The sequence below is a fragment of the Anguilla anguilla genome, chromosome 6, assembly GCF_013347855.1.
Source record: "Anguilla anguilla isolate fAngAng1 chromosome 6, fAngAng1.pri, whole genome shotgun sequence".
In the NCBI taxonomy this organism is placed as follows: Eukaryota; Metazoa; Chordata; class Actinopteri; order Anguilliformes; family Anguillidae; genus Anguilla; species Anguilla anguilla.
Window position 1 is genome coordinate 47,423,582 of NC_049206.1, and position 27,244 is coordinate 47,450,825.

Here is a 27,244-nt window from a genome sequence, read left to right on the forward strand (position 1 = left end):
TCTGTCCTTCGACAGATTTAATATAAACTGGGTCATCTCCAACCAACCTCCCAAATGCCATGTATACAATTTTTTACTTTATGACAAAAATGTTCAACTTATGAATTGGTGCTATCCACTCATATGCCAAACTTACCCTTTAAACATTTTAAAATATATTTTTATATGCTAAAACACGAGCACAGCCACAGCCACCGCCACCCGTTCAAATTTAAAGCAACAGCACCTACTAGTGGCAATTCCAGTAAACTTCAAAGGCAGAGTATGTGCAAAGTTGCAAACTGGGCTTGGCTGGCAGAACTCATTATGAGTGGTACTGCTCCGTGTGATTTGAAATGAAACAATCAATATGAGGTCAAAGTGCAGACGGTTTTAATTTAAGGATATATACACCCACATCCAGTAATTTGTGTACAAATTACCGTCCTTTTCATACACAGTACCCCGTTTTAGGGGGACGACTATGCATAAGTGCATTTTTATTATAGTGATAAATTAATTCAAGATACTCTACAAAAAGCATATAAGAGCCTGTCTTCATTGGGGAAACTATTTATATCTTAAATGCTAAGTTTATCATCGTCACAGTTTAGCATATGGCTTCTAATTAAAAAAAAGTTTTTAAACTGAAAAAATCCATGATGTTCATGTTTTACAAAAGATGTCATCCTTTTCCACAGTTTTGAAAGGTTTTTCAATTGTCTGAAATTGTTTTCCTTTTGCAAGGAAAGTCTCGCCACCCCCACAAACCACATTGCTTTCTCTCACATGTCAAATATGCTGAGTCCTTGGATGAGAAGATGAACTCTGACAAAAAGAAAAACACCCTCAAAGAAAACCTGTGCTTTATATATTTTGGCTTTTTAGATGTTTGGCCTTGGTAAGTTATTTCAGTAAAAAAATATCTATTAAAGGGATAGTTCACTTTCCGGGTATATATGATATTATGTCAGTTTTAATGTATGCTTTGACTGTTTATGTGTGATGAATGATATTTCAGACATTTACAGAAATTTCTGATGACTAGGCAGCATTAAAATGGCTGCTAAGGCAGCCTTCAGGGGGGTTGTGGTATACAGCAGGAAAACACCTCAGCAACTCCAAAGTGGCTTGTACAGTGACAATATGATTTCAGAAGCTGTGTGTATGAGATAAATTTTATAGCATTTTTTCCACAATTATAAACATCAATTACAAATTTAAATTTAAATTTAAGTTTTGCTGTTGGGCATTTTTTGTGAAATGCGATATTCTCCTCTGTATTCTACAGTATTATGACTGTTATGGAATGTGAGGGAGAGAGAGAGAGAGAGAGAGAGAGAGAGAGTAGAGTACAGTATTACTCTCTCACCCCAGTGCTGTTGTCCATTGGAGAAAAAAGTCCCCTCCCACTGAAAATGAGAATGACTGGGCTTCCATTCTATTCCCCCGCCAAATCATCATGGAATGTTAATAGGGTATATCCTTATGCTCAGCTGGGATGGCCATTTCCTCTTCTTCGGATGGCCGTTCGAGAAGGCCGACTCTCTCAGGAATTAAGGTGAGGAAGAGCACACAGGCCAGACGGGGGCAGGGTGGAAAGACTGATTTTTTTTCCCTGGGCCCGGGCCCTTGGCTCGGCTTCCCAACGACACGCCAACTGTCAAGACCGTGATGAGGAAAACTCGCGCTCTAGAGCCGGGCCAAGAAGGCCACCAACACACAGCCTGCGAAGAAACATTTCTGCGTGATGCGATCACTGTGCGCTTCACCGGGATTTCCTTGGTGGCATTAGATAATGGATGATGCAACGTTAATCATTTAAAGACAGGCGTAGGGGACTATTTCCCAAACTTTGCTCGTTAGCGTAGCAATGATGTTGACTGAGGGCAAACCCTCTGAAATTTCTTTGGCTGATATTATGAAACATGAATTATTAAACGTGAAAATTTAAATGCCTAGCAGATTACCTTGTTCTCTGGTGATTCACTGTGTTGCGTCGTGTACAGTTGATTAATAGATAAACGGTTGAAAATGACTTCCTGTCTTTTGTAATGCAGCATGTTATATATCGTATGGCCGCTAGAGGTCAGGAAACCTTCTCCAGTTTCACCATTGCTCAAGGTACAGTGCTTCTGAACGGTTGATAATTTTAAGCAAAGTATTGCAGTACGTTACTTCAAACGTTAGGATTACTTGCTGAAAAATGAAACATCTTATTCTTGCAATATTCATCAAACATGAATATTGAGCTGGGAGTTAAAGCCCTACAGTACTTAATAATTTTTTAAAACATGGAGAAAAAAAATTGTGGAAATATTTTTTTGAAATATTTGAAAAAACAATATCAGTTAGACCTAATTAGAGCATAGTAGGCTCAGACTGACTGATGATTATATGCTTGGTATGTCTGGAAGTTCATCTGGGTGCATGTGTTTTCCAGAGGAAGAGCCCTTGATCTGAATTAAACAGTACTTGTGCACATACATTACATAGGCAAGCTATTTCATTTCAGTAAATTAGTAAAAGCTCACAGTTTAAAGGTAGTCAATGAAAAACATGACATTTCTGAATATTTTATCTGGCTTTTGGCCCTCCCATATGGAATTTTATTTTAATTCACCAAGTTAAAGTTAAGGACAGTGTTGATTTAAAGCCTTTGTGCCCTTCCATTCTGTTGGTCTCTCTCCCCTTTTGTACGCACTGTCACTTTCCTCCCTATCATGCCCTAAAGTTTCTACCTTCCATCACCTTCTGTTTGTCTGGTGTATCTCTGCATCTCCCCTCCCCACAAATATCTCCTGTAAACTGTTTTCTCCCCGCTCCTCTCCCCCCCCCCGCACCCGCTCCACCCTCCTTCACCCTCCTCTCTCGGCGCTGATAACCGACCCTTCCGCCTCCGCCGAAGCCGCTGACATCTGCGTTTGGCTTATCTCCCCCTCTCTTTGTGCAGGCGGCCCTGATTCGCCAGGCCCGTCCCACATGCAGCTGCGGGCCTGACGGCGGCCGTGCTCCACGAGCGTTCATCGCGCGCCTCCTAAATCAGCCAGTCTCGGAGTCCAACCCCTCGGCCAGACAGCCAGGCCCTGAGATTCCCTCCAGAGCTCTGCGTTCGGTTTACGTGGGTGTGCTCCCTTTGATGAAACCCGTAACGGTGAATACACAGTGAGACATATCAGGCCAGCCACTACCCAAGATCCTGGCAGGGTAACACTGAGTCCATATGAACTCACTAACGGTGGAAACTCTTAGACAATGTAAATCTTAATCCAGCTCAGCTGCCAAAGGTTAAGCACACTGAAGTCGCCAATTACTCCTGACTGTTGAACCATGCAACTTAAATCATCTCCTAGGAAGAGTTTAAATGCTTACATCCTAATTTGTTGCCCAACAGCAGTAAAAAAACTGTGAGGATACCTCACATTACTTCTTATACTTCTTATGCTGAAAACAACGTCAAGTGTTTGGTTTCATTTATATTTTAAAAATCCATATTTGTTCACACTATGCACAGTACTTTGTACTTATTGGATGCATTAATGTTGTCCATTTAGGTTAACTCACACACAAGATATTTCCCAAGCTGCAACAGCTCCCATCAAAGCTATTTTTTAATATATAATTAAAGAGAATAATGTACTTTTTAATTTACCACCATTGAACATACCCCCACAAATGTGCAGGTAGGTTCAAAAGTGATTTAATTACATAAACTGATATACCTATAATTTAATTCTTTTTAATTTTTAGCGAGCTCTTGTGATGCGAACAGAGACGTTAACTGGAACAGGTTCCGCAGCATATGGACACCATTTGTAAGCGGCGGTGAGAATGCATTGGTCAGACGGCCCTCTGGTATCTCTCTTTCCATCTGTTTTCACGTTGGTTCACAAATTATAGTGTCCTCCAGACTCGAATGACCGTAAATCAGCGCCGCGAGCAGCCCGAGCTTTTCCCAGCCGTCATAAAAACCGTGATTTAGAGTCAGGGCTGTCAAAACATGGCCGCACAGAAAATCGCTGCGCGCCGTCACTGGGAACACAAGGAATCTGTCTCATCGGCGTTATTTACGACCTCCGAGGGAGATCTGGGTGATTAGGCCCCGGGCCACCAACAGACAGAAAAACAGTAGGAGCTCCGCTCTCCCCTCCAAAATGGAAATCTGAGGTCAGATTCATCCAGCAATCCAATGAAATCTATTTCTGTTTGGAAACGGCGGGGAGATATATTGCGTGTTTAGTATCCTGGTACATCTTTGGAACATTCAGTCATACTGCATTTGTGAGTTTTGGAGTTCCTATCCTAAATAGTTGCAGGAAGGGACGTGTGATGTATTGGACGCCAAAGTCCTTTTTGTGGCCAAACAAAACATACAGTGGGAGGCACCTGGATTTTGAATAAGATGTTTGTGTGAATGATGTAACCAGGGGTTTCTTCGAAAGGGCACCTAAATTAAATGCCACGCTCTCCAACCCCCACCCCCCCAGCCCTCCGCCCCCGGGCTCAGGTGTCAATAAACTAGGACCATGTGTCGAAACGCTTCGCCTTTAGCCGCTTCACCTGGGGGATTGGGGTGCGTTTATGAACACACCTGGGGCCTCGGTCGAAGCCTTGTAGAAATATAGAGAGCGCCGGACAGTTTCCTCGGAGTTGATGAATATATTATCATTAGCACCCTCCCCAGGAAAAACAGGAAACCAGAGCGTAGGTGGCCAGGAAAAACAGCTGTCATATTGACTGGGAAGGAAGGAATAGTCACAATAGTTTTCCCATCGTTCAACACTTCTGTGACCCCCCCTCCCCCCCCCCTTTAAATGCAAGTACTGCCAATACACCAATAATGCCATGTATGGGGTGGCAAGGGGAAAATGCACTTTGACTATTGACCCTGTCTTGGTACCAAGGCTCACCTTGGGCTCCATTGGATTCTCAAATCATTGGCTAGAGGGTGCCAGCGAGCCAAGATGGTGTCAATACAAGCAAGGTCTATGGCCATGAAATTTATTTGAATTAAAGCAAATTCAGCAAAATTGACTTTGGATCCAGCAGCAACGGCACTAATAGTTTTATTTGTTTTGCATGTGCCTTACTGAGCGGTATTTCAGATGTGTGGGGGGAAGAACAGCCTTTTTTAACCCAAGCAGATGAGTGATCTTGGACTCCTTGCAAAATATAAACGTCTCCAGTGATTTCAGCTGTATTCCATCCACCTGGGGAACCAGGAGGCCACCACCGCTGGCAAACAGGGTTTTATTTTTCATCTTTCTTTTTTTTTTTTTTTACAACTTCCATTCAGTTCCCCGAGCAGCCATTTGGCTGCATGTGAAGAGAGACCGCTCAGCCCTCACAAGACGTCCAGTGTTTTTCTCCCTTGGCTGCAGGTGCTTTTGCAAGAGAGCAACTCTAAAAAACCAAAGTGAGGTCAAAAAAAAGAATACATTAGGCTCATTGAACAATGTGTGAAGTGTGAAAAACAAATTATGAATACATATTATACATGTTTATAATCACGAGGGGGTTCTGCAAAAAAGTCATCATGGAACATTCCAACTCTGTCATTGGAACTGCGGAACAAAGTGTTCCCCTCAGTGTAAAAAAAATATTGCAGAGTTTTAGTTTAAGTTCATAAGGAACGCTGACTGTTCATTTTTTCATTTGCAGGTATATATATTACCATCAAAGACATAGATAAGACAACACATTTAATTTTATTTTTGTATTCAACAGTATGACAAACATATTTTATAAAACAACTGAAAGTCTTCTGTGGCAGTGATAAATCACTATTGCGCAGAAACGTCTTACCATACCGAGGACATTTCCCTAGAAACGTACTCAGCGATTTTGCGTCGAGAACCAAGTCCAGGCCTGACAAACATTAAGCGATTCTCCAGGAGCTAATATGAGTCGATTGCGTCTCAGCATAGCAACGTCCAGCGCCACCCAAGCGTCGAGTATCTCCGGGGAGTTCCGCCATGATCTTCACACAATCAGAAACTGTTATGCATCGCTGCTGGTGGCCAGCTCCGACATTCAAACGTCTGTTCCGGGCAAGTAGTTACTTATGCGTCCCCTAAGACAGAAACGTCCTCCCTGGAGCTTTGGAACTTCCTTAAGACAGGCAGGCTTTTTTGGAACGGTGACAGAATTATATGGAATCGTATTTGTTTAAACAGCAGGTAGCTTTGCCTTCTGGTTACATTTCCCATGCTGATAGTTTTCTTATTTAGATGTTCTATTTCTCCATAGCAGATATTTGATTGTTGAGTCACTCTTTGGCAAGCTCGCGAGTGAGAATGCTCGAACGAGAGAAGAGATGGAGGGAAAAAAAACAAAGCTGAAGAACAAGAGATCGTGAACAGGAATGTTTTGCATACCTTTTTTCAAACGGATTTTTGTTTTGTGTTGCGTGTGGTGCATCCTGGGATTGCACGTACACACATGCACATACATGCGAATAATGCACATAAAATGCACATATCCACAGAAATAAATAATTGGCAGATTTAATAAAGTGTCCTTACTCAAAAGCCAGAACAACATAAGGTTTATTAGTAATCTTCTTCCAACACCTTCAAACTAAGTGATGATTGATGACTATCCAGGGGACACACAAAAATAAGAATGCTGCTTGCATGTGCTGAGTATTCATAAAGAAAGCACTCCCAGTGCCCAGATAAAACAGATGATGCTCTGAAGACACATTAGTTGGCGAAGTTGATGATCATTAACTCGCATATAAATGCACACACATCAAGTGGTGTTGTTTTTCCACATTTAAAATTTGTTGCTAAAACAGTATTGCAAAAATAATTCGCAAGTCACAAGATTGTAGCTACAACACAGATTAGGTTTTTCTCGAAAGGCAGATTTTAATTCAGATGTCACACTCTGGCAATGCAATTATACTCTTCTTTAACTGGTTAAATGTTTGACATTCTGTCTCAACTGATGTGAGACGTGTTTTCATACTAAATGGGTGTCATGCATCACCTGTTTTACTTCACACTACCAATTCTTGTCACAGATCAAACTATTGGTGTTGTTTGTGGCAAAGGTTTTCTGAATTATTTTAAGGAAATAAAATCATAATATTCATAGTGTTTATCATTCATGTTGTCACCATTGTGCATCTTTGAATACTGTGTTGTCACCATTGTGCATCTTTGAATACTGTGTCTACAAAATAAGTAAAAGGGCTCATCTATGAAAGAGTGGCAAGAATAAAGAATTAGGTAACTCATCCAACATCTACCAGATGCAAAAACAATCAACCAAATCGATGTCATTTTAAATGGTAAAGATATTAGCCAGCTTAAGCTATTGAGCTCACCAACTTTCACCGTAAACCCCACATTTTATTGAACATATATATTGTGCTCCTGCTTTCCTCATAATTCAAATATATCATTTGTATCTACAAATAGTTTCAGAGGGAAAATATAAATAGTGTAGCTCCTTTTCTTTGCATCTACAACCATTTTTTATTGAGGCAGCTTGGTGGTCCAAAGCTTTTAGAGAAATTCACAATGCTGCTGCTGACAGGCAAATATCCCTTATAGGCTTGAGGAAGATCACTTTACCATTCCTCAGACTGAAACAAGGCGAAATATAGAATGTTGTCAGGAATCAGTCAGTAGGTGGCAGTGTTGCTGTTAAATTTACCTCTTTGTAGCAATGGGGAAATTGGGAGAATAGCCTATTCTGTGCCTTGGTTGAGATTCTGATGCTCTCATTCAAGGTTAACAGCATATAATCTTTTGAGCCGAGAGCACATAGCTTGTAAACGCACGCCTGGCTTGTCAACTTTGATTCTTTTTATTGTCCCTCTCCCTCTTTCCATTCCTCTCCTCTTTTTTATGTAAATGAAATTATGGTCCAGGAAAAAAGAATGTTGATCCAGAGTGGGTCTAGCATACCTGATGACATCTGTGGTGTGGGGGAGGGGGATTCATGTAAAAATGAGCCAACGATTACTCCATTTTGAAAGTATCTGGTGTTCACACTTGCGTATTTGCTTTGGCTGCGACACACAACAGCATCTATTATTTCACATATTAGGCTCATAAATGGCATGAAAAAGTCTGTGGAGTGACAGCACTGTGTGTGATACTGAGAGTAAGAAGACATGAACATAGGATAATTATGCGGAGAAATAGAAAGCAAAAACAAGTGTTATAAATGCACTCTAATTGTTCTGTACAGTACGTACAGAAATAACTGAAAAACAGATTAAAAAACAGTGGGTCTTTAGGAACTATCCTTTCATCCTAATAGAGCTTTCAATATTATAGAAATTTAATGCATGTGACATTTGCATGAGATCTTTTAAGACAATTGCTTGTGTTAACATGAAGTCCCCCTGGGTTTGACTGTGTGATTTAAATACTTAATCATTTATTGATAATTTATTATGCTTTTATTGTTGTTCTCTGCACAGCTCTAGGTATGTAAAAACACTTTAAATACAATGATTATTGAAATGAATTTTGAAAATGAATAATAATAATAATAATTATTATTATTATTATTTGTTTTATTGCTTTCAATAAGCCGCATAGGTAAGCATTTTATCTCAAGGACCCATAATACTAAGGCTTAAAGACTTTCTTTCATACCATAAAACAGGTTTATTTTGATTTAACAGTGGTTTGTTCAAATATGAGAAAGCATTTTTTTTGGTTGTAACTAAAATTACTTACATTTAATTCTGCAGTAGACTGAAGATTAATACATCTTGGTAATTTCAATTAATTTACCAATTATGCACTTGGAAATTAAATATTAGGCAATGAAAAATGTGATTAAAAATATAATATTGAAAGTGAGCCTATTAAAATGGACAAAAAACAAAACCAAACAGAAAATGTACATATATATATTTTCTGTTTGGTTTTGAACATATATCAATTAAAAACAGCCTGAAGTTTATAGTTAATACAAACATATGAGACTGGCTTTTCCTTTCCTATCCCATCTATCTAATTATTGAATATTAATTAAAAAGGTGTTTTAAAAAACACAAAAAAAACAGACTGTTTCTAATGATAACATTATATATTTATATATCATATTGTTAAAAGTATTCCTGCAAGAATACAGTTTAACAGATAGCAATACTGATTTGTTGAATATAAAAATGTTTTCCAAAATAATTATTTTATTTCTGACAACTGGGAATTGGTCACAGAGGTTCACTGGTAATGCTAAGCAAGCTCTAAATGACAGATAGGTCATTCAACATGATAAATAAATCAACTAATCAAGATATTAATGCATTATTTTTTGTCAGTCCACAATTAACAGTTATAAGATGACAACCCACAATTTCTCCATTGAGAAAATACCATTACTGAAAGACCATTGGACCTAAAATCTATAATTGCAACTGATATCCATTGTTTTAAATTAATTTTAGAATCAACTAGTTTATTCTTGTAAAGCTATGTAAGTTCACCATATTGCTGGAATGTAAAATGATGGATGAGATATTTCTGTGAAGCTTCAGTTATACAGTGAAAGACATAAATATTTTTTTTTTACATTCTGGTTTATTCTTCTTCAGCTTGCTTCTTCACCTCAGTCATGTAAAGACACATTTGTAAATTTTATGACAAGAATTTCAAGTCTTTCATAAAGTCCTTTTTTACTACACATCTCGAAATAAATACTTATATGCAGTATGGTTTTGAAGAAAATGCCTTTATTTACATAAAATAATAATAATAAAAATAATAATGATTTACAATCAGCATTTCTGGGCTTGACTGTAAGGGTAATCATTGCTGAAAGATCTATGCCCCACAGAGTCTAAATTTTTCTTATACAGAACGTGCTGTAGAATCTGGCTCATGGGCAGCCTGCATGACACACAATTCAGTCTCTATAAATCCAGGCTACACTGGTCTGGTTCTGTCTCCTCACCTTGTGAGACAGTGGGCTTAAGCCATACATGCCCGACTCTACCTGCCATACAGACTGTGGACCAGGCTTGTGCACAGAAGACTATAGAAGTCTTGTGCTCATATACCTTGACAAACATTCCTTTCCTCCCCCATCCGTTTAGAACATACAACAGTTTAGTCCGCATATTTACTATAAGCATGTTTTGTCACCTTAATATCTGAGGTTAAATCAATTTAACCGTAAATTTCTGTCCTTTGATGACTCGTTAAAATCAGCGGGGAAAGGATTCTATAAAACAGCGCTCAGTGAAACCGAACGCACGCAAGGCTGTCTTTGAATTCAACGTGATGAATTGAAATAGGCATTGCCATATGACCCCCAAAAAAAGTAATGTGATCTGACCCGTTCCTTATCCTCCATTTACACGCTTCTGTTTCAGTGCATGATTATTTCGTTAAGTTCTCAGCCGCCCTGCCACAGTAAATGAAATTCAAATAAATTGCATTTATGGTACAGCCCATGCAAGACAAGAAAAGGAATTTACTGTAGCTTGTTCCAAATCCAGTATAATTTCACAAAGGATATAATATGGAGAAATGAAATAGAAAGAAATTATTTTGTGAAGAAAAAAAGTAAGGCACAATTTATTTTTCTGTTCTTTGTGAAATTTATGCCCACATCAGCATGTTTTCACATGAGTTCAAACATTGCTGAGAAAAGAATTGTTTGGATTAATGGAACATATCCCAAACAAAAAAAAAAAACAAGCCCTACGTCATGACCCCATTTCAAAATAAAAAAAGTTAATTAATAACAAGTGCAGCCATGGCTGTAGTGATGATTTTTTGAAATTACATTTTGTAGATTTTTACTTGCCATCAATAGCTGAGCGTGTGAGAGGCTATTTGTTGTGTAGCCTACCTGCTTAAAAAATATTTATCTTTCAGCCCTGGATATGAGGTGCTTCCGAACTATTAATTAACGAGAGACAGCTGACATGCAACATGGTTTGAGCTTACAGAGAAGTAGACCTTAACCAAAACGTTTCAATTCTAGATTGAAAAGCTATGGATGTCACGTATTATTAGTCTGGTTATATTGATCTCGCCCTAATTAATACAGCTATTAAATCATTTAAGCCGCCCAGAAGTGTATATTTTTGTTATTTCCGTAAGCTGTTAGCCGCACGGCGACGTGGGACTTTCAGGGAGAGAGCAGGCGCTGAAGGTAAGCAGTCCCTCTCCGACATAGCTCCACTCCGTGGGTGTCTTTTAGCGGAGAGGAAATGTGGGCATTCACCGTCAGTCATGCGATTAAACGAGTCGCGTCGGCCATAAAGACCATTGTTTTTAGAGGCGCTTCCAGACTTGCTTTCAAGAAGAGCAGACTCTACTCTAATCTGGCCGCGCTGAAGGCCGCGCGCTTGATCTAATCATCTGTGCTACCTTGAGGCCCGAGAATGGAAATCACCTGACCTCCGAGGAGACAACGATACACTTCAAGCAAACACGAAACACCAAAAGATTTGATTTGTTACAATATGAATTCTGTAAAGCCACTTATCAAAAACACACAAAACAACAATAAAAAACCATTTAGTCCTTGATTAATTGTTCTAATATAAAATGAAATACATAAATGTATGCTAAATAAAAATAAAAAATTAATCAAACTGCCTACAGAAGACAATATTTCCTGTTTTGGTTATAGCTATTTCTAAAAGAACAGTGTTAGCAAGCTCTGTTTACACTGGCACTTTGAAGCCTACCCCACAAAATAAAAGTCCCATCCCAACCGCTGTATTAAATTAAATGTCTGGTTGTAGCTACAGCATAGCTCAACAAAACCTGGGACTCTCAGCAATTTCCAGCATCACAGATTTCCACTCATCCTTTGTCAGTTATTTTCTGGTGACACTTGTTCTTTTTGAGGCCTTATTTTTTCCATAAATAGGTTTCCATTGCGGTGGACCGGTTATTGGATGTTTCATTATATCATCATTTGTGCCATTGTAAGAGCAGAAATATATGTTCTTTGATGCATCTGGAAGATCTAACTTATACGAGGACCTCATCTTAAACATATTAGGGACAGATAGATAATTTTTAAAGCTTATTCGATGCCTTTGTTCGCTCTCATCCTACATGCCAAAAAATATTATCCTAAATCAAAACAGAAGACATATTCTAGAAGCTGCTGAGTGGTGATCCCTCCAGGGTTTTAGGGCCGTATGGTTTGGTCTGCAGTAAAGTCTGGAATGGAGCCCTGACGGTTCCACAGCGCCTTGGCTGGCAGCTCTGTGGTACAGTGATGGCACTGACTGGCACCAACTGGCACTGACTGCCACTGACTGGCACTGATATGCAGTGCCCAGAGATGGAAGGTTTCAGACATAACAACAACAATACTACTACTACTACTACTACTAATAATAATAATATTTATTTATTTATTTATTTATTTATTTATTTATTTATTTATTTATTTATTTATTTATTTATTTATTATTTCTAATGAACTTTTCATGTAGGCAATTTACTGTTACAATATACAATTTATCATTAGATACAATCATATGTGCCAATCATATCAAGTGTCTCTTCAATGAATATAGAATATAGTCAAAACAGCATTCATCTTTAGTAAAAACTACATGGATTTACAGGACTGTTCCATTATAAAGTTCACACATCTTCAAAGGATGGATGCCTGGAAATATTTCAGTAAACATTAACGTTCAACAAAAACACAAGTGGAATTCAATAAATTCACTGCGCTATGATAAATATTAGAAGTGAGCATTGCTAAGCTATGCTATGGTATGCTAAGCAGACTGTAGTGTCCTCTCCTGGGACAATGGTGTTGTGTGCACCCACTCACCTCAGTGCAGCAGCCAAACCAAAAACCTGGATTGCCCCGTTGTTCTGCCCTGACTACATAGGCCATAGACCATGAGTAAACATGGCTGTCTCTTTCACACATGTGCAAGGCCTAATCTGAACAGCCAATTAACACATCTACTGCAGTGTTACTCTGGAGAAAAAAGAACTGAACGAAATGGAATGAAGTCACTATAAGGCTTTATCTCAAAATGTAAATAATACATTATATCAGTCCTCATGATTAAAAAAAAAATAAGGCATATAATATATTATTATTTCTATTATAAAATATAATAATTTAATCGTCATGTACCTTTGGAAGCAAAATGATAATACAGGTATAAATGTATAGGCAAAGGAAACATTACAACATTCCACTGCAGTTCATAGCGCTGTACAAAATCTGTTTCATTGAAGTAGATTTCTGGTGCTCTTGATGCTCAGAAGGTGTCTTCGTGAAGGATGAGCTCACTGTTCACGCTCGCCTGGCTTGCTTTTCTCAGGCCCAGAGACCATGGGAAGGGGGGATACACGGTGAAGCAGGGATGAGGCTGTGTGCCGAGCCACAGGGATACAGCACGCAGGATGAAGGAAGCACGCTAACTGAATTTCCAATAAAAACTAGCCAGCGCTAACCAGCCTGCAAGTGGGAAACAATCAAAGCCAGGTGGCTGCCGTGTATCATTTTCAAAACGGTCAAATGGAGACCAGATTACAGGCTTGATGCGAACGTTGTAGCCTTTATAGTTTGGGCTTCTGAACCATCCTCATATGATCGTGTACATTTAGTCAAAATCAACACAGTAATGTGTTAAGAAAAATAAATGGAAATAGCAATATACCTTTAAATATATCACTATAGATTAATACCAGATGAGGCGGTCTACCAATAAAGACATCATATTTGGTACAATAGAGCTTTGCACAGTGCGAAGCTCTTGGCATCACGTTTCAAAAATCGAATTAAAAGCCTGACGCATGAGATCATTGGAATCCCAGATAAAAAGAAGGTTCCACAATACATCACACTAAAGCAATGAAGATTTCAAATGACCCTGAAGACAATGCAGAAAATAGTGCAAATTGGCAATACATCCTTCAGTAAAATAAAGAATATTTTTTCCTTAAACAATATCAGATTATTGTTCGTTTTATGGTTTTAGGTTTATCTTCTTAGGCCTTGCTGTGATTGTAATTTGTGTGAATTCAGGAGTTGTATTTTGGTTCTTGCTTCACCTACTTAATTTTCATTAATGCTTTAGTGATGTTACATATATATTTGTGATGGTCTGCAAATGCTGTTAGGCAGGCCAGACATTCCTTACAGTATATGAATCAGGTGAAGGTGGGGGTGCCATTAGAGATTTTGAACCACTTCCTGTGTGCTTTGAGTTTCCTTTTGGTCCCCTTGAATATTTACACTTTTTTTCATCACGATGTAATTCTAAAATGTGCAAATACTGCCAAATGAGAACGGTGTTTATAAAGCTTAAAGCAGTGACTCGTTAGCAATTAGCAAAATAGCAGCGCACTGGGAAACTTATCTGTAATTACCCCAGTGTCTGAGCTCATGTACTGATATCAAGATATTATGTATGGAGACTTAATTTCCTTGTTTTCTACAGCTAAATGTGACCTTAAGAACCAAATGTTCTTCAAATTTGACCGGGGCCATTTTGAAGCTTTTGATATGGCCTCAGTAAAAACAAACAGGGCTTTTGAATAACTCAATTATGCAATTACGTGGACTACATTAATAAACTACTGCGACCCACATGGTTGGTGCTAAAGGAAACTATGCACGTAACTGGCCAGTTTATGTAAACACAGAGAAAATGGCCCTGAAACTCGCTCTCTTTCTCCACAGTAGCTGCAGCAAGTCCCAAAGTGCTGGAGCCTGTGATTACTGCGACTCAGCCTTTGGAATAATAAACTTGAACCATTGCCTCTGCCTAATCTGACCTTAAATCACAATTTGCAGGACTGCAGTACATGTTGGTTCACTGATGCTGGTGAACAGGGCTTTTGGATGGAGAACTTTCACACCCTGGTATTTGATCTCAAATAATACTGGAAAGAAAATTTTGCTTGGAATTTGACTTCTAGGATGTTCCTTAGACTATGAAACATAACCTTTAAGGTATCTAGGTTTGATGAAAGGCATATTGCACAAATTATGTTTTAATAGTCTACAGTGTAACATTTCTCATTGAATAGGGAGTTGATAGCTGAATTCTCTGCCACAATTGAAGCTATGGTAGGTGATATGTGAAAGGTCTCTAACTGAACCATTCTGCTCAACAAAGAAAACTAGATACCTATTTCATCTGTGGAGACACAGAAGAGCCTTTTGGAACCTTCCACTGAGAGGGTGTTACATAATTATATTTGTTAATGAAGAATCAGGACTGCTTTATGATTTCAGTTGCTATTTGCATTGATTTGATCTACACCTTTTCTGTGTAATTCTTTTATTGTTGAACAGAAAACCACAGTATTTTAGAATGCTGCATGTGTCAGTGAAATAAAACTTCAGTGAGCATTGATTCCTTGTTATACTGGTTCTGTTGATTCCTTGTTACCTAAGGCTTTACTTAACACACGCACACACACACAGAGGATTAAAAAAAAAGATTACGATCATGGACTGGGGATGGAGGGGGAATTGTAATCGTGGAATGAAGGGGGGAGTTGTGGTGGGGTTTGCAATCGCAGTCCAGGGGAAACTGTGAATAATGCAGGTACCATTAAAATAAAACGATGCTTTACTCACCCGGTCTAGAAGTCTAGTCGATAAGGATGTAGAATGAACTGAAAAAAATATGTATATCCTGAATGAACTTGGATGATGATGATTGGAGGGGGGTGAGGGCGTATGCCCCACCCTTGTATCAATGACCGTAAGCCCCTGCACACGCACACACACACAAACACACACACACACAAAATGTCTGTAACCTCATTGCACTCTTAATTGGAACATAAAAGACAAAGATAATTTTTGTTCTAAATGGGTCTGCCAGCAACTTCCTGTTTCAAGATGAAACAGTTGAAATATCCACATCAGTCCATCTTAGGTATTTCTGCTAGTGTATGTCATTTCCTGACCCGGGCTGTGGCTCCAGGGATAAAGCGGTTGGGGGAGACGTCCAGATATGTTGACCTCCGTGTAGTGTTGACTCAAGATGGGGGAAAATGATTGCCTTGTTTATTTGTCTCCCTGTAATTTCCACCAACTAAAGAAACAGCTCAGAGACTGCCCAGGACAATCTGGGTGTATTCTGTTCGGTATGCGTCAGTGGGATCGCAGCAGTCTGTAAACCAGAGGGATTTTGAGGATGAGTCTGCCAAGCCTGAAAACTATCCTCAGAGATGCTCCTCAGCTGTGAAATGATGGGCGTCATGGAGAGAAATATTTTGATAACCCACTTTTTTTTTCTTTTTGTTTCCATTTTTCCTTCATCAAACCCAAATTAAATGTTGATGTTGAAACCCATATGCGATACAACAGAAGGTATGTGTTATAAGTTAAACAGTTTTAATCTCCTGGTCTGCAAAAATGAATGAACAGTTAGATTTAAAAAAAACTTTTGAAACCAAAATGATAATTTTTCACCAAAGATCATTAACATGATGTGCATTGGCTTTCCCATGTCATGTGAAAATCCCCTCTCTAACTTCCTCCACCCTCCAAATGAAAATGGCCTGAATACAGGATTTTGTAAATGTATGCATATCTCTCTGTCAGGGCTCCATTCTACATTGGTATATTAGCCAACGTCTACTCACTCTTCGGTTCTACAGAAGTTCAACCCTTGAGTAATCCTCCTATCAGTACCATTATGCAACGACAGTATAGCTGCATGTATTCCCAGAAAGGTTTCAGATAGCGATCTTCTGCCCACTGATTTTTGTGCCAGGTGGTCCAGGGCCATGTCTGGGCTTAGCCCACCATCCCGTGCCATGGCAACCCGGCGTCTGCCACGTTGGTCCCCAACATCATTCCGACCCCTGATGTATTTGCAAGATTTTATAAACAACATCAAAGTTGGACCCTAATTATTTCTGATGGTATGATTATTTAATGCTTGAGTCTCTCTCTTTTATTTTTGGGGAGAAAGGCAGATAGCATCTCAAAACCAGTTATTTAATTGCAGCAATTGGAACAAATTTGAATCAGCTATTTGCTTTCATCTGTAATGGTGATGATGATTATGAGATACAGCTTGTTTAAAAAAAAAGGGCCTGACGAGTGAGAGAGCAGGACCCTTCAAAACTTCCATTGGTGGTTTGGCTGGCGTTTCAGTCGCCGTACTGAAGTATACATCTTGTGAGGTTGTTTGTTCAAGCACTATGGTTGTTTCTTAATTCACCAGCAATAACACTATCACCTGAATCTTTGCTTTTGGTAACAGTTCAGCTTTGTGTGAAAATAATTTTTTTTTTAATGTAGCTTCCAGCAAAGGAAACAAAAACTAAATAATTTCCCTCAGTCTGTGTATTAATTTGTGCAAGGAACAAAAATGATGGAATGCTGGGTGGCTAAAGGCACCACACAGCGGCGCATGGATGAACCTCATTGGAGCGTGCCTGTGCTGACTGTGGCTGGTAGCTCCATTGCGTCGCCCAGGATATGGGTTCAGTTGGTCAGGGGGTCCATGTTTCACCTCTCTCTAGCGACCCCTTCTGGTCGTTCGGGCACCCGTGGACCGCATGTCGAAGCTGCATATGGAAGGTCTTCCTCCGACTACGCTCTATGCAAGCTTAGCTGTGGGCCGCAGTGTGGGAAAGAAAAGCAGGCTGGTAACGCCGCACATTTTGTAGGAGCACATTTCTACACTCCCCTCAATTGGAATTGGACATATTCAGCCCCATGCTGGTTGCCAATAAATAAAAAATATAAAAAGCTATGTTGCCTTTCTGTAATTTTCAGCGACCAAGATGATGGCTTGGTTTGGATACTCTTTGTGTATCTTTGTTTTGAGCCAATTAGAGTTGCAGTGGGGAAATGTGTCAATAATTTGTATAAACATAATTCATCATTCATACATCATTGTCTACTAGTATTAACCTTTAACTATCATTTCATGACAGCCATTTTGACATTTCCAAATAATAACAGTCATACAGCCGTTTTAAAGCCAAGGTTTTTTTTATTTTTCAAGATTATTATAGTTAGATAAGACTATGAAAAAACATGGTTTCATCTCAAAAGCAGTCAAAAAACAAAGGAAGAGGAACATTAGGGGATATTGTTACCATGGACACCAAACACCGTAGACCTGTTCCTCTGGCCTCCATGTGCAAGCGAAGGGCTCTGTCCTACAGCAAACAAACATTTGTGTTGCTCCCTATGCAATGCCCATCCTTTGTCCTTGAGAGACTACAGGAAATGCCGCACAATAAAAAGGTCCTGTACACAATGCTGTATATCCATCCATTATCTATACAGGCTTATCCTGGTCAGAGTCACGGGGGGTGAGGGAGCCTATCCCAGCATGCACTGGGTGAGAGGCAGGAATACACCCTGGACAGGTCAGCAATCTATCGCAGGGGACACACAGCATTCAGTCACATACTAATACTTATGGGCAATGTGGAGTCATGATGGTGTATAATGCATGCTAATTATTTGTTTTTAACAACCCAATATTTGAATCCAAATGAATAGGACTCAATTTGCAGGAATGGTGACTATCTTGACTTTAGCAATTTCATCAGTGGTGTGAGCTTCGGAGGGGGAGGGCCTGTTTTGACAAGTTTTATCGTACTCATCTGCTGGTAATTTATAACAGCCCGTAGATTTACTGCGCCAGATCATCTGTCTTCTGTGCTTTGCTTACAAACAAGACAGATGCTGGTAGCATGTCTTCTCACCTCTGCGCCCTAGAAAAGAAAAAAAAAATCTTGAAGTTCATCATTGCCCCTCATTGCGGGCTATATCTTTTGAAGATGGCCCTAAACACCCTGGCAAGATATTTTTTTCTAAACCTCCTTAGCTTTTGCATGTTGCCTACAGTCAGAGGAGCTATGTATGACTTACCTCTGCATGGGTAACATTTATAAATGACTATGCAATAGCCAAACATGATAACAGCCAACTTCTGGGAATTGGGTCAGGTGATCTCTATTGCCATTCATTTTGTGCAATGACCCAACCCATTCCTTGAATTTCCATCTTATCCATTAGTAAAAGCAATGTGGAATCGATACTTGTACGGAAATGACTACGCTCATGTGAATAAGCACCAGGTGGGAACCACAAAGTTTATGTTTAGGCTGTGAACCTCAGGTAAGCATCATTGGACCTGAAATATCACAGACCTGGGGCGGCTCGGACTCCCTCAGAGTAAACTACAGGCCAAGTGCTCAGCACATGGTTTTAACCCGGGTTTGTTCATTGAAAGCATAGTCTGACTAAATTGCGAATGCAAAGAGGTGTAACAGCAGCTAGGTATCACAGTAATCTTTCACAGGTTGTGTATCAGATGACACAAGGACACTTGATAAGGTCACGTGATAAGCTGAAACGAGCACGATAAGAGCTCGCTGTGGGAATGGATGCGGTTTTTGTGGAAGAAACTGTGACCAGAAATCAGTGAACATTAGCTCATGCTTGTGAATAAATACAGTGCTGTTGTTTTTCTTCACAAAGTTAGAAAAAGTCACTTAACAGCAAACCTACAATTGTATTAAGGTGTTAGTCAAATTTAAGGACAAACATTGATTGAATCAAGATATTTTAGAGCCTCAGAAGGCTAGACTGTGACAGGGCTCACCTGAGTTTCAATGGCAAGACTGATCATTTTACTAGCCAGACGAGCATGTATGCCATGGTTTTTTTTGTGGAAGAAGGTTAGATGCAAGACTCCCAAAATGTTGGATGTTGGCTTTTCAATTTGAAAAGTTTGTGTTTCTATCACTGATGATGTTCAAAAAGCAAAACATTCAATGAATGCAGAATTGCACACATTCACAGGTTTATACATTATATATGCCATGTTTTACCATCACATATTATATTTTTCTGTAACTGCCTAATTTATATATCATATGCATGATTTTGTCTGTGATTTTTACATTGTGGAAACCATAGGGAAAGTTGAACCAGCCAAAGTCTTGGGTTAGCCATTTTTCCATCAAAGGGAATACCGAGGCACTATTTAGAGTTTATATAGTTAGGGCGCAGTGACTGGCCAGATGACAAAAGCCAGTGAAGCTTTAAAACTGTTGTGGTGTTTGGAAAGTTAATACGTGTTACTTTCAAAAATAAATTTGGATCGTTCTGCCCATGTTGCAGTCAGCTGGCCTACTTTACCTTGATTATCACATTATCACAAGACCTGTCAAAACATATGTATGTTCAGCAGAATGGGAATTGGCGCCATTAAGTTAAGAAGAAAAACAAAGCATTTCCACAAGAGGTTTTGCTCAACAGTGCTTTTTCTGTGTTTAATAAGTGTGGGTCATTTCCAGAAGCCACCCACACATTCCCCCGTACAGCACAACCAAACTGTAGCCAGTTGACTATTCATGGATTAAGCTATTGCCAGATGAAAATGGGAAAGCATTTCAAATGGGAAAGTGATTTATCACACCTTATTATTTGCTAGTAAATTAATGTAGAACATTTCCTAATAACCTAGCTAGAAACAGGCCTTTTATTTACCTTAGGTTGAACCTGTCTGTCACCAGTAGCCTATCTGAATTTTTTTGAAGAGCTCATTTGCTTTTTAGATTCTGACAATTTGGCTCCTTGGTTGTTTATAAATTAACACCGTTCATGCCATTCCTGGCCTTAATTCATTATTATTTAAGTAGATTGGCAAGGCAATCAATCAAGAATAAAGAAAATTCTAAGAAATCCTCACGTATAAAACCAATGTTTCTTATTTGTACATGGTTATGCTCGTTGAGGTAAACAGTTATTCCAGAGAAAAGCCATACATTTAAACCACAAGATAATAAATCATTAGGATTAACGGATTATAGATGTGCTTAATGATTCACCAATATCTTACACAGCCATGTATAACAAAGTAAAACAACAATAACACGGCCATTTGTATCAAATATGTAATTGTTCTAAATAAGTTCCGTCTCCGTTAAGCTTGAGCACCATACTGCAGTAGAACAAAGCAGTAAAAATTAATTTGAATATAATTTGTGGGCTCCAGTGGTAAAGTGACTGCGTGTTTTTGTTTGTTTATTATGTTACAAATAAACAAAATACAAAATAAAAATATCACTACATTATTTCCACAGTATCCCACACTACATCATTACAAAGTATTGGTAAATTTAAAAGAAAATAATTTAAGAGTCTGGGTCTACTTGAAATGCGTCAGAAAAGAAAAAAAAAAAAAAATGAAAGAACGGAACCGCAAAGGCGAAAGCTATTCACATCTAGGCTACAGCAGCTACTTCCTAGTGCGACAGAACTCCTCCGATTTTCATTACCAGGCGATATAGAGTGAAATCCATGTTACTCTGTTTCAGTTTCTGCACGACTTGTGCGAGCTGGCCCTTGAAAATACACAAGGTAACTGCAGGTACACGCAAAGCCTGACCTACAAAGCAGCCCCGTCTTCTGTACTTCCCCGGACGTAAGGTTCTCCTTCAGAGCAGGCCATGGCTTCACGTCAGCGTTTCTGGTAAGATGGATGTAGCCTACTGTGTGACGTTAGCTAAGTAAGTATGTTAGGAGGACTGTTTTCGTAAGGAAAAAAACTGACTTATTGTGTTACAATAACAAATATAAGCTTACGTAGCAATGGGGATATCGATACGTTTTAACCGGAAATAAATATGGCACTACTCCAGCATTATCTTTTGGGGAATTGTTTGTGTGATTTCAATTATTAGCCTATTATTGTTGTTATTGTCAGTTAACATGTAAAAACATACAATGTGTTCAGTGCCTTTTTAGATTCCATTTCCAGCCCACCCCTATCAAATGAGACATAATTTTTGTCTGTGTGATATTTAGTCCCCTATCCTTTATGTTTAATGCTATTTTATGAATGTAAATAGGTTATTTCTCACTTCATACGGCTGTTTACTACTGCCATAACACAACTAATAGCAATGGTGAGGGGAACACATGATGAATTTGACAGCTGATAGATGATGAGCAGGAACTCATTGCACCTGAGGCCCAGTCTAACACTTAGGCCTACTCTACACCTTTTTGGAACACTTCCAGATGAAAGATAGTAAAGATAGCTTGAATTGGTCAGGACATAACGAGTCATATTCACGGATGAGAGGCTTTTGTTGTAGTGAACTTCGTTTCACCTGTGAATGGACTGCTGGGTGCGAGTGAGTGTGTGGGCGTGTGTGAGGAGGGACAGCTTGCCGCAGCATCTTTGATCACAATTAGAGAATTGTGCCATGCTACTGAGCGGTATGTAAACACTGCCCCCTTATCAATGTTAGCAATCAAGCAAATAGTCTAAATTATTGCTGTTCTGAGGCTCACAGCCAAAACAAGAAGCAGGAAAATCATTTCGGTAGAAGGACGGCCTTTCAGATCTGTCACTATCCTGCCACCATCTCATGATGCACGGGTATTTTTTGACTTCACAATGGCCATTGTTGCCGATGTGAGTAACTACATATGAACTTGGCAGCCATTTTGTTATGATAGGTCTTATTCCATATGTGTTCCTGTATTGCAACACCACTGGGGTTAAGCATTGTGGGTTGGACAGAATCGCTTTGTGCTTTAGGGTAGCATGGAAATGTATTATTCTCACGCAGGGAGTGGGTCAAGGGTTTAAAGCGGAGATCACATGCAGCACAGAAAATGTTCAAAGGGACCTTCTTTCAGTTTTTAAGCAAACTATGATTTTCATAAAAGATGAAAATGATATGACTATTTTTACACAGAACTTCCTTTCAATGATGGCTTTTCCCTGAACTGCTATGAGTCACTGCAGTCTTATGAACAGTCAGAATTTATGCAGGTTTGCTTGCAAAACATGCATAAGCGAGAGGTTTGATTGCAAACAAAATGCTGGACAGTTAAATGGAGATCAAAATTTTTTTTTTTTTTGTAGGTATATCCTGGATATGTGTTGTCATTAATAACACATAATTCCTGACAGAACACATCAGTGATACTGGCAGTTTGTGAACATCAATACAAAAATGTCCACTGCTCAGTAAATGCCCTGCCCCCATGGCCCAAACACACATACACACATCCATATACACAAACACACATGCACACGCACACACACACGCACACACACACACACACACACACACACACACCATCCTGTCCATCCTGCTTGGTTTTGCTCACCCCACGTTCCATGCTCCTGATCTTTCACACATATGCACGCACACAGAAAAACAACACGGACAGATGAAAGAATGTTTCATAGCTGGAGCACCCCCCCCCCCCCCCCCAGCCCCCCCCCCCCCCCCCCCCCTTCGTTGCCCTTTGCTACCTAGTGGCGGGGCCGCAGTACAATCAGTCCATGTTTCCCAGTATTGGCCTGATGATTTTGGGCCGCGGCCAGCTGGGTTGACCCCTCCCTCCCCCAAGTTTACAGCTTTAACAAGTGGGATTTGTGTGACCTGAGGAAGTACTTTAATTGCCCTCTCCGGACCGCGCTTCACCACTGCAGGAGTGGGTGGTCCTGCCGCTGTCACACGGGCAGCACGAGCAGCGTTTGTCGTAAACTCGATTTTGCGGCAGGCTGCTTCAACGATAACAAGGGTGGCTGCTGAATTGTTCTTTTCTTAACTGAACCGATTCTTGTGCATTGTTATGAAATGTTATCTGTCGGTATGAAAATGGTTTCTTTGTTCATTTTCTGTAGCTTCGTCAGCTAAATGGTTATAAGCTCTGGTGCTTCAGTTTATTTTTAAATGAAATAAAAATATGAACATAGCTTTTGCCGCATGATAACTGTCATTATTGTTGTAACTGTTATAGTTATTATTCTTACTAATTGGCTGCCGTGTTAAAATATTCTTTTTGTTGTGTAATAATTGAATATATACTATGTGTAATGTGGGCCGTACATAAGGTAATATGGGCTGTACCTAATCAAGTGGTTCGATAGTATGGGCTGTACATAATCAAGTTTACACCAATTCTGTGATACACAGGGTTGATTCTCTTCAGGTGGCATATAATAAGGTACACTGGCTGCAGGAATGTAGCATCCTTTAACATTTAATTGTGATTGGGACTTTTGAAGTTGTAGGCAATAGAAGGTCCTTTTTGAAATATTTACAGTTTTTATGGAAGACTGTCAATGTGGTTCGTATTAACATGGATTTTTCTCTAATGTCTTTATTGTCCTTGGAAGATGCAGGGAGACATTTTGACTTGTCGCGCTTGATCAGTGTCTTAATTTACGAGGTGCACGGCGCCATATCTCTCCAGTTAACCTGCCTATTGAATATCGGTTACTTGCACTGTAAGTAGCGTCTAAGTGTCCTTTTCGTTTGTTTCATCTGTATTTAATCAGTGAACACCCATGATATACAGTGGTTAGGTTTATCCCTCCACCCTCCTACTGCTCCTGTTAGATTTATGTTGAGTTGTGTGCTAACCATAAAACAAAACTCGTATTTGTAACTGTGGCACTCAATTTCCATGCACTTCTCTCACTGAAAATACAAAAGGAATCATACAAAAAAAGCATCACGTTATATAATTTTCCGGTTTTGTATAAATTGATCCTTATGTAAAATAAGTTTTCCCATATTGTTTGGGAAATTACACGATATTACCTGTTAGTGATATAACCTGCATCAATGCTATTGACGGATCTTGCTTTTAACATATGAACAAAAGCCACTGCACACTGTTTAAGTTTGGCAGCTGTAAACTACTCCTACAAACACAAATTATGTATTCACAAGTACAAACATATTAATTCACAGTAATTAATTTTTGAGATTTCAAACATTTACACAGCTTCCATGAAAATAGAAGTTCTATTTATGTAGTTCTTAAAATGTATGTTTATTTTTATTTTTAAGGAAAAGAGCTGAACTCCATTGGCAAGTAATATCAAAGTTCTGTGAGAATAAGCCTATGTTATTATATTACATCTAAAATATAATTTTAGATATTATTTGTGGTACTAAATTTGTACTTTGTTGTACTTCACCGGCTCCTGGTACTGGTTGAGTTCAAAACGTAATTATCAAGATGTGATTGTGTCATTGTCACGCCACTCTGAAGGAAAGAAATGCAAAGTAAACTAAGCTGTCTTGGAACTTAAACAAATACATTTTTGCACAGTGTTGAGGAAACACAATTTCTCTAACCGCTGTGAACAATTAGCTGGAATTTTATATGTAGATATTTATGTGTGCTGCGTGGAGTGATAACGGTGTTTTGAAGTCTTGTACATTCTATACAGAATAGAAAGGCCTAATGTTTCACATCTTGGAATTGAGAACTTGCATTCAGTCGCTGTGTGTGCTATCTGCTAGCCATGTTTTCATTGGCCCGTGATTAGCAACCTGACGAGACTGTGTGTTCCTTCATGCCGAGAGGTTACTCTGTGTAGAAATACTGACGGCCATACCATGCAATGGTGCGTTTCATAGATTAAATGCTTTGGTGTAATTGCAAGGTAGAGAAGGAAACCTCTTTAATGCGCTAAAACAATGCATTCCTTTTCTGCATAACCTCCATGTTTGCCAGTGACAGTTGAAGAGCTAAGTAGTCCTTCAGGGCTTGTAGTATTTCAGTACTTCATTATTCCAGCTGTTGTTAAATGAATAAAACAAACAGGAAAGAAACTCCATCTTCTGACCAGTTCGATCATGTACAATAAGGATTCTTTTCATGCATTCTCACAAGATTGTAATTTGTTCAAGCAAATTTGTATCAGGGTTGTTGGGATTACAGCAGCATAAAAAGAATAAGATGTGAAATTAAATATTTGCATGGTAGCTTGTATGGTAGGATTCTAAGAATACATGTAGTCTAATCTGAAGTATCATTTATATAGACAAAAGAGGTAAAGACAATTCCAGCCGGTCTCTTCTTAGTTAACAGCCAAGTTACCGCTTAAGAGTTAATGAAGGCTTTTAATCTGCGGCACAGGATCACGCGCCAGAATGACAGAGGACATGCTTAAGTAAGACCTACCGGAGGAATAAACCTATATGTTACATTTAATTGCACTGGAGGTAATCTGTTTCATTTCACCTAATGAGTGTCAACATACATTGTTACTGGAGGTGAAGAATTTTTATGACCTTTCGTGATAATCGAATAAAGAAGTTGTTAGTGGAGGTTGAAAAGATGGAGGCTATTTACTGTGTAGTACACAGTGTCCGGTTTCACATGTGTACAGTGTTACAGTGTTTCTTTTCTGTCCTCATTAGGACCTCTGCATTGCGAATGACAGCTTCAGTAGGAAAGCAGCTGCTTTAATGTACACTTTGAATGGTGTAAACCTTAAATTGGGGCACCATTCTAGCAAGAACAAAGACTTCAAAAGCATGTGTCATTTATCAGCCAATAATTTATGAGACAAGAAATTGTTTGCTTTATGTCTGTGGTCTCTGCTACTGACATTTAACAAAACAATTCCAAGTCCAGTACACTGCACACTGAGTAGACATATCAACAGAATGAGTATATTAGTGAATCATTTTGTTTTTTAAATGCTCTGAATGTACTGTCTTCCCATGAAAAATGCAGGTCCCCAAGCTAGTCTTTCTATGTCCCTTAATACAGTTACCCAGGGGATAAAACAGTGTACATGGCTTCATTAAGAGCTTAATGTCTGCACAACTGCGATTACTCTAAGACATGAAATATTGATTCAGGGGCTGAAGTATTCCTCTACCCCAGTGATGTTCAAATACCTCAGATGGAATCTTGCGCGTTCAAGAACTTCTGAAAACAAATGGGACCCGCTCAGGACTTTTGGGGGAACGGCTCTACATAATGACTCATAAAGATGGCTCCCAACAGCTGTTTCCTAAAATCTAACTATGCTGGTATTTCCAGGATCGAGGTGAGGAAAACTTTCTGCTGTAGATATTTCCAGAGGTCATGGGGAAAGAAAAACAATGCGTTTTTAACAATGAACAACCCACGGACCACCAATGCGCTGTTTTTCAGATGCATAATGCTCTTAGGGTCCCCCGGCCTAGATTTATGGCAACATAAATAAATACATAAATACTTGGAGGACATCGGAAACGTTGATTGATTTCAGAGCCTCATAAATGTTTGTGTTGATTCTGGTACTTAACAGGCAACTTTGGCCCAGGGGTGCACTACATTCGCGTAGCGGGGGTGCTGCAGCCCGGCAGTGAGGATGACAGGGATGAAGATGAACATGCTGAGATGCTTTGGGGGTCTGAACAGCCTGAGGCAAGCTAAGGGCCCATTTCAGTCCTGCTGCAAAACAAATACAGCTGTTGAACAAAAAATGTAAGGCTCTGTTATTTTTAAGAAAATCAAAAATGATATGGCCTTTCAT

The 27,244-nt window shown here is 39.2% G+C and overlaps 1 protein-coding gene and 1 long non-coding RNA gene across 2 annotated transcripts in view; one reads left to right on the forward strand and one right to left on the reverse strand.

Moving 5' to 3' along the window:
* Positions 1-17,958: 17,958 nt before the first annotated feature.
* Positions 17,959-21,415, reverse strand: LOC118229210. Its single transcript, XR_004765624.1, has 3 exons — positions 21,338-21,415; positions 18,539-18,653; positions 17,959-18,311 (listed from the first exon to the last, which is right to left on the reverse strand). It is a non-coding gene; the product is annotated as an uncharacterized LOC118229210 (long non-coding RNA).
* LOC118229209 (homeobox protein Nkx-2.2a-like) overlaps positions 21,137-27,244 on the forward strand; it is a 70,086-nt gene continuing 63,978 nt past the window's right edge. Inside the window, exon 1 of the mRNA XM_035420987.1 lies at positions 21,137-21,421. The gene's annotated coding sequence lies outside the window, so the exon portion shown is untranslated. The remainder of the gene's footprint in view (positions 21,422-27,244) is intronic.